Source organism: Crocodylus porosus, unplaced genomic scaffold (assembly GCF_001723895.1).
Source record: "Crocodylus porosus isolate Cpor-Errol unplaced genomic scaffold, CroPor_comp1, whole genome shotgun sequence".
In the NCBI taxonomy this organism is placed as follows: domain Eukaryota; kingdom Metazoa; phylum Chordata; order Crocodylia; family Crocodylidae; genus Crocodylus; species Crocodylus porosus.
The window spans coordinates 57157297-57166105 of record NW_017728907.1 but is presented as its reverse complement, the minus strand read 5'-3'; the positions used below and the strand labels follow the sequence as shown (position 1 = coordinate 57166105).

General features: G+C 42.5%; 1 protein-coding gene and 1 long non-coding RNA gene across 2 annotated transcripts in view; one reads left to right on the top strand and one right to left on the bottom strand.

The window, feature by feature from the left end:
• The window catches only part of DAB1 (DAB1, reelin adaptor protein), a 771943-nt gene that overhangs the window by 111515 nt on the left and 651619 nt on the right, over nucleotides 1-8809 (top strand). The window lies entirely within an intron of this gene.
• LOC109307526 overlaps nucleotides 2729-8809 on the bottom strand; it is a 9777-nt gene continuing 3696 nt past the window's right edge. Inside the window, exon 2 of the long non-coding RNA XR_002100287.1 lies at nucleotides 2729-3405. This is a non-coding gene — a long non-coding RNA (uncharacterized LOC109307526). The remainder of the gene's footprint in view (nucleotides 3406-8809) is intronic.

The window sequence follows — 8809 nt, the reverse complement described above, 5'->3', positions numbered from 1 at the left end:
CAGTGCCGCATAGAGGGGGAGGATCACCTCCTTGGACCTGCTCGAGATGCATCTGTGGATGCATGATAAGGTAGGGTTGGCCTTCCTGACTGTATCCCCACACTGCTGGCCCATGTGCATCATGGCATCAGTGATGACTCCAAGATCCTTTTCTGCCTCTGCACTGATGAGAAGGGAGTTCCCCGGCCTGTAGGTATGGTGCTGGTTCTTCCTCCCCAGGTACAGCACCTTGCACTTGTCAGTGTGAAAACCCATCCTATTCTCATCCATCCACCCCTGTAACCTGTCTAGGTCCAATTGCAGCCTGTTCCTCCTATCTAGCGTGCCCACATCCCCCCACATCTTGGTATCATCAGCAAATTTGAACAGGGTGCTTTTTACCCCCTTGTCCAAGTCATTGATGAAGATGTTGAACAGTGCGGGCCCAAGGACTGAGCCCTGGGGGAACCCACTGTCCACATCCCTCCAGGTCAAAAATGACCCATTCACCATCACTCTGGGTGCGGCCCTCCAGCCAGTTAGCAACCCATTTGACTGTGTAGGTGTTGACACCACAGTCCTCCAGTTTTTTAATGAGAACGGGGTGAGGGACAGTGTTGAAGGCCTTCCTAAAGTCCAGAAAGACTACGTCCACTGCTACCCCTGCATCTAAGGATTTGGTGACTTGGTCGTAGAAGGCCACCAGGTTGGTCTGACAGGACCTGCTTCTAATGAACCCCTGTTGGTTGCCCCTAAGCATAATCTCCCCCGCTGGCCCCTTGTGGACATGTCACAGGATAATACTCTCAAAAAGCTTACCTAGGACCAAGGTAAGACTAACTGGCCTATAGCTTCCTGGGTCCTCCTTCCTTCCTTTTTTGAAGATGGGAACCACGTTGGCCCTCTTCCAGTCCTCTGACACCACACCAGAGCACCACGAGTGCTTGTAAAGCTGTGCCAAGGTCCTGCAATGACCTCTGCCAATTCCCTCAGCACTCTGGGGTGGAGATCATCTGGACCAGCTGATTTAAATACGTCCAGTCTCTCCAGAAGTTCCCTGACTAGAACCTCACTGACCCTTGGCCTAAGTGCACCCCCCTGACTGATTGCTGTCCTGATTCAGTTAGGCCAAATCCAAATCTGAAGATTCGATTCTGAATCAGCGATTTGGCCATAGACACAGCTTCATGTTTTTTCTACATACCGCAAGGTACCAGGTGGGGCTTGTGAATGCTGAAATGGTGGGGCAGATGAAGCATCCCACGGGAGTGCAGGGGGCCCCCCTGCATGCTCAGCGATGAACCCAGAAGTGGACTGTAACTACTTCCAGTCTGCTTCTGGGTCTGCCACTGAGTGCACAAGGGACCCCTCACATATCCCCTCGGGTAGGCAATTGGCCACAGGAGGACCCCGGGTGCCCACCCTGACCCAGGAGGCACCAGTCTCCAAGCTGGGAGGTGTCAGGGTTTCCCCTCATGCTCCACAGCAGACCCGAAAGTGGACACCCCCGTGCTCCCCTGGGACACTTCATCCTCCCCGCCATCTCAGCATTCACAAGCTGTGCACGGTACCTTGAGGTACGTAGAAAAAACATATAAAGCTGTGTCTATGTCCAAATCATCAAATCTCTCCAAATCGATTGGGATGCTTCCAGTTTGATTCAGAGACATTAACGGGTCTCCTGATTCAATTTGGAGTCAGAGATTCGACCGCCAAATTGGGCCAAATCTCCTCTGAATTGAATCAGTGACCAAAGCTTTGCACAGCCCTAGTGGGGAGCCACTATAACCGTACACTCCCTACTACTGAGTTAATTTATTATGGGGTAAATTACTCCACAGTAATTCATCGCACCCTTACTGGGAGCTTCCTGAGATGCACCTTGAGTGAGTGCTGTGTAGGCTATTGTAAATATCAGTGACAGAGCTATATCTAGAAAGCGCTCGGCTAATGGCTGAGCTGAGAAAGGATGGCTTCTTGAGTTTTCACTCATTTTAACATAGCACTGTAGTGTCATGACAGTGGGGAGAGGGCAGGGAGGAAGACCCTCACTGACTTTTTTCTTCTGATATTCTTCTTCAGGAATTGTTGGCCTTTTCAGAAGCAGAGAAAAAATGAAATATGCTGAGATATATTATCTGGAGAATGCCAAATGCTTGATTGTTGTTTGCATCTGCTGACTGCCCATTTTGAGGTGGAGATGGGTAATCCCCCCAATGCAGAAAGGAACTTGACAGTCAGAAAAATCTTGTTGTGTGGGAATATGCTTCTGTAGATCACATGGCTTGTAAAGCAAAGAAAATAGTAAGATATTCTTTCTATAGACAGCTATCCATGGAAGATTGAAAGAGCTGGTAGAAAATAGAAGGTCACACAAACTCAGTAAGGACAGAAAAATATTACAAACAGATCAAGATGGGTTAGTAATGCCAGCAGCAAGATATTACTGAATGAAATCACCTTGACACACAATGGCAGGATAAAATTCCTGGAGAAACATCACCTGAAAATTCAAGGGGAGGTAATGTCTGGAAAGTATCAGGGAGAACTTGAAGTGAAGAGAACTAGGAATGATAGTGAACAACATAGAGGAGGTAACCATCAATTCCATGTAGGTATTTTTAACACAGATTATCAGGATATCCAGACCTTTTCTGCTACATAGAATAGAGAGTTCTGTCCTAAGCAATTCAACAACAGAAAGAATTTAACAAACTGGAAGAAATAAAAAAACGAGCAAAAAATGATGAATGGTGGTAAACGATTGCTTATAAGTGAGTATTGAAGGTAATATTGATATATTTCACCCTTGTTAAAGGACAGCAGGCAAGAGAGGAATGTCACAACAATAGAAATGTTCAAAAGGTATTTGAAATATATAGTGTGCTTTTTATAAAAGCCTTTTAACTAGCAACAGGGACTTTGGACTGCATCCTACAAAGCTGGGTCCTACAATTGGTCTGACACTGTTGACGATGGCATTATGGATGGGAACTGTAGATGCATAGAGATGCATGGGGGTGCTATGCTGGTAGTATTCTGTCCCACAGAGATTGTTCAGAAGACCAAAATTATAAACCACTCACTAGAATCTAAAAAAAATCATCTTTGTGACCTTTTTTGTTCACTTTAAATAGCCATAAAGTCCCGTGACATTTCATAAATCTAGGCCCAACATTTCTGCTCATATTCTCTTTTTAGCTAGCATCACTTTTGAAATAGTAACTCCTGCCAAGTTCATTTAACAGCCATTCCCCTTGCGATATTTCTTCTGTTCTCTCCTACATCCTTGGCGAGAAAACACTTTCCCCTTTTTCCCACAATGCTCTTCTCAGTCAGGAAAATGCAGGGTGAAATCCAGATTCCACTGAAGAAGGTGGGAGGTTTGCCATTAACTTCCTGGAGCCTGAATTCCACCCGTTGCATCTGCGTTTGGAAAGACAGACAAATTAGGCTTTAGCAGAGTAGATTGTGTTAAGTGTTGTACATGCACATAGATGCAGGCACAATAATAATTTCAGTGCCATTGAAGATGCATATACAAAATTACTAGGTGAAAATGAACAAAATGATGATAAAACTGATATTATTTTCAAGTTCTTATGCTTAAGAAACGGTTTTACAGATGATTGAGAGAAGTAAGAATTAGAAGTTGGACTGCTGAAAACCCTTTTTTGACATTTTCTCTTTAATTAGAAAGAATGAGACTAACCAAGAGGTATATTGACATTGATTTTTATAATAAGCTTTTAAAGCAAGCGTACCTGGTGTCACCCTACTGTTTTATAACATAGTGATAACCATTTATTCTGTTGTATAACAGTTCAGTAGTAGCCACATTTTATCATTTTTCTGTGTAATAACGAAGAGATGAAATCAATATCTATTATACGACATACCTTCAAGGTTAAAAAGTACTAAATCTTGATGCTAACATCTTTCCATACGTGCATTAACTTAAGAGCAATATAAATTCAATACAAATATAGTTGGTACCTAAATGATCAGAACTGAATCCTAAATATAATAAAGAATTTAGCCATTCTGAAATCAGTATGCAGAATAGTGACAGTGACAAGTGTATATTAATAGATGATTAAAATTTGCCGGAAACCTAACTGTGAAAAACTTTAAAACTGGTTCATGAACCAATTATGTTTGGAGTATAAGGTGCAACAGTCTTGCAGCTCTGGGTACAGCTTTCAATCCAATAGAAACTAATCTGGCCTGAAGGCCCCCTGCCAATTAGATGGCGTTATAAGGTCAAAATAAAAGTTTAGAGTCATTGTCCTTGCCTCTGTCATTCATAGTCATTTAACAAAAATTACAGAGTAGAGTTGTTTTAATAATGAAAAGCATCAAAACTGGGAAAGTGAAAATGGAAGTGTCAGAGCCATCACAAGACTCATCTGTAACTAGGTTATGGCTGAATTATTTGAATGCCTGAGTAGGAAGCAGTATAACAATGTTGCAGCCTATTACTGTATGCATTGCCAGTGCTTCAAGACAACTAGGAACATAAAAAAAACCCAACCCATCACTCCTTATTATGATTATATCCCAATGTAACATGATTGCCATGATATTAAATGAAAAAAGAGGTCTCTTTCTGCCTCGCTTTTATTAAAGAAATTAAGCTTTTAGATTTCTGACGTAATACTACATGGCAGACGTAAAGCCAAGTGATAGTTGGTGCTGATGTAACACACAACACGAGTGTGCTTAATATGTATTTCACACAGTACTAAAATGATAATGATTTCTCTTCGTTACTGCTGTTTCACTGTACAGCAGTTAATTGTGTGTCGAGGTACTTATGAATATGCAATTATTCCTTCCTGACTGCGAACTGCCTGCCTATGAGAAACTGTTGCATCGAGTTAACTAAGCAGTAGCTGGAAACTCACCATGTTTAGCATACATTTTTAACATACAAAATACAGCTAGTGTTGCTAACGCTGGTGAAATTGCTTGTGTTTACTCGACAAAATTCTGCCCTTGGGTTATACTCATGGGAGCCAAGGGTTTTGCAACACTAGGAAAGAATTTGTGTTCTGCTCTTCATAGTGAATGTCAACATTGCATTTTCCTTCCCAGGAAGCATCGGCCTAAATATTTTGGATGGTCTGTATGCATGCACTTTGGGTATAAAAAACATAGTCTAGTATGTATTGTATTCAGGGTATCATTTTATCCTTAACTTTTATTGCTGGAGATTAACAAGTAAACAGGGACCAGATACCACTGGCTGTTGGCACAGAGAGGGCTCTCAGCACGAATCCTGAAATGCTATCAAACCTTCCTTTGCATTTAGCTTCATAATGGGTCACAACAGCTTAGGGTTCCACCTGGAACCTGCAAATGTTGCCCTCTCTTACTTAAGTTAAATAAATCTGTTAAATAGATTTATTTGTATATTCTGCCGATACCACTTAAGTATGGTCCATCCTTCACTTGAAGAATTCCCCGGATACATTGAGCGTTTGTGAAAATGTTTTGGAACAACAATAGACCTTCCAAGAAGCCTGGCTTGAGTTTTGTGAATATAAACTTGCTGATGTTAAAAAAACAAAACAAAACAAAAATGTTTAAAAATTGTTTAGAGAACATTTGAAAAAAAAATCTTTTCCTTGGCTATGCCGTTATCTTGAGGGATCTCCAGACCAGGCCATCAGAAAGCTTTGTAGATCTCTGGGACTCTGGGTAAGGTGGCAAATCTCTTTTGTCAGGAAGTTTTGAATAGACTCCTTTATTAGTTATTGGTTGAAGGCTGACAGCCACTGTTTGGCAACATAAAATCTAAATTACAAAAATGATTTATTCCTGTTGTTTGGATGCTGTTGCAGATATTGCAGTTTTGCGTAGCCCTACTTTAACCCAAGCATGAGCTTGACAAAATTCAAGTAAAAATAGCACAGGGTGCAAGCACTAGTGTAATTTAAAACAAATGGTTAAATTTAAAAAAAATGACTTGATGAGGAAATAAGTATTTATCTCCTAGATGAGTCTTGTGTGCCAAGCGTCAATCTGGAGAGACCTTGTAGAGGCAAATTACAAGGCCCCAGAAGTAGAGGAGTATAAGGAAGTGCTCATGCAGCCTTAGCAGTGTTGCAGATGGTACAATGGAAAAAAGGTCTCATTGCAGTGATCTAAAGCCACTGTGCTTTGCTTATGGCAAACATTGTTTTTATGCCCTACAGATAAATCCCATTATAAAGCTTTGATCAAGGCAAATACGCTCACTTGAGGCTTTGGGCACATGTAAATTGCTTTGTTATATGTACGTATTTGCATATATTTGCAAGGAGACTGTCGTCATGTAATGGTGCCTCTTGTTTTTGGTGGCATGTTGAAATTAAAATAATTCTAATAATTTTCTGCTAATGAGGAAGAAAATCCATACCACAAATAAAATTCAGTTATTAAGGAAGCTGTGCATTGGGTCTACTTTGGAAGCTGAACACCTGAGTATTTTCATTTGCTCTTAGTATAATTAATGAAACAGTTGCTGGATAGGACTGGCTTCACTGTTCAGAAACTCTGACATTGTTATGCATACAGTATGTAAAATGCATAGCTTGCCAAATTATTGGATGCCTGTCTTTTGTTGCATTTGTCCAATTTTGTTTTCTTATATATCTCTACGCTTAGTTTCATGAATTAAATTGGATTAACTTCCCCTCTCTCCCAATTAATGCTGTTAACAATAATAATAAGCATAATGTGTGAACATCTGGCATTTAGCAGACAGTAGGCTTTTTGGAAATACCAGATATGAATCTATCAAAATCTGTCTCTATAGTGATTTCTTTTCCAGTGTTTCATATATTTGATAGCAAATTCTTTTCTTTCCTTTCTTGTTTCCCTTCGTTTTCAAGGATTATTAATTCTTTAGATGCCTGGGTTAGACAATTAAATACCCCTTTGTAATTAGCGTGGTGCCTGTGGGTTTAAGACCTCTAGCTCATTAGGCAGTCTGCTGTCCTTCAAAGGTGTTTGAGGAAAATACGTTCATACCCATGAAAGATCTCTATGGCAAATTAAGGTCACTGCTGTCACTTTGACTAGCTGGCAGCGTAAAGGTTTTTTATTAGTTACCACAAAAGTAGCTAATTTCAGAAACAGCTTTTTGCATCCACGTTTTATTTAACCTATTGTTTAAAACTTTCTATGTACTTTAAAAACCAAATATGTTACCTTTGAGGACTATTTGTACATGCTGTCACTGTAGTGAAGAGTGACATTTTACTAGGTTATCCTCATTCTTGTTCGGGTCTAATTGTTGTTCAAGCATCTTCTCTATGAGTGAAAGCAGGGCTAACATTCACAATCCTTCTAACACGTTCCCTGAAAACTTCAGTGGGCAGCATTTGACCAGCTCCCTCAACTGCGTCACACAGCAAGAGCAAGTAGTATGTCAAGCTCCCAATGATTCTATCTTCCCTCAAAAGAGAGAGCTAGTTGTTCAGCTCTAGGTGAATAACATGTACCCTGGCATGACACCCTTATCTAGCTAATAATTATTTCCAGACACTTGTTCATCCCTCATCTGTCTATTTAGGAGTTCGTTGTGCCTCAGTATGTTTCTTCAATGGAGGGAGATTGTTTTTATTGCTGAGGCGTTGGCTGGCAATGTGCGTACCAGTTCAGTTCCTTCAGCCGTGCCACAGGCTTCCTTTTGTCATTTAGAGCAAATTACTAAATCTCTGTGGCTAACTACAGACAGTCAAAAGACCCAAGGCTGAATCGATTCAGTGTTTGCAGGTTAGTCCAAACTGCACAGATTAAATTGAAACAGAAGTGAACAGACATTTACCTTTGATTCAGGAAATGCAGCCGCATGCCTGCACTGGTTCAGGCCAGAAGTCGGAGGGCACTAGAGTACAACTCTCTGGCTGTGTTTTCACTTCCTCTTCCTGCTGCTCCCAAGGTCTCTGGAATTTGCAGTCCAGAATTACAGCAGCAGGACTCTGCAGGGTTGCTCATCACTTCCTCTTCCTGCTTCCAGGTGCCCCTGGGATTTGTAGCCCACAGTTGCAGCCCATGAGAAATTTGAGCAGGGGAAGGGGTGTTTAATGCCCCCCTTTCTGGCCCCAGACCCCAGCCAGGGTCTGCCTGGGGTGAGGGGAGGGGAGTTGCAGTTCCCCCCTCTAGACTGGGCTGCATCCCCAGCCGGGTTTGACCCCCCCGCCAAGCTCCCTGACCCCCTTGTCAGCCAGCCTTCAGAGCTGCAGCTAGGGGGCAATCCCTGCTTTCTGGAGCAGACACCACAGCCCAGCCCAGTCCAGGGCTGCAAAGCATGAACCAGACTTGAACCAGAAAGGTGCTTGGGACAGAAATTTTATAAACTGGTTTGACCCAAATCAGTTGAGTCTGATCGTACATTCAGCCAGGTTTATCTTAAACCAGTTTCAGCCATTTGGTGTGCCCTGAGCTTCTGTTCTGTTACAGGTTTAAACCAGTTTCTGATCACTTAAACCAGTTTATCCAACTTCTGTCCAGTGGTGATGCATCGGGGGGCACGTGCACCCCTGAGAACGTCGGTTCACCCCCTGTTCAGCTGCTCTTGGCACTTAGGTGATGGGCAGGCAGGAGCACCAGTGCCCTCCCCCAGACACAAGCGCTGGCCGATCGCTACAGCCACTCTCAGAAGTGGCTGCAGCCATCAGCCACTGAGATAAACCATCACATCACAGGATTGGCTGTGGGGGTCCCCCCACAGTTGGCGAGGCTAGTCACAGGTCACATGGCCCCCTGACTATATTTAACGATTTCTTTGCCTCTGTCTTCCTAAGTAGGGACCAGTCCAGCCACCTCCCTGCTGGGCCCC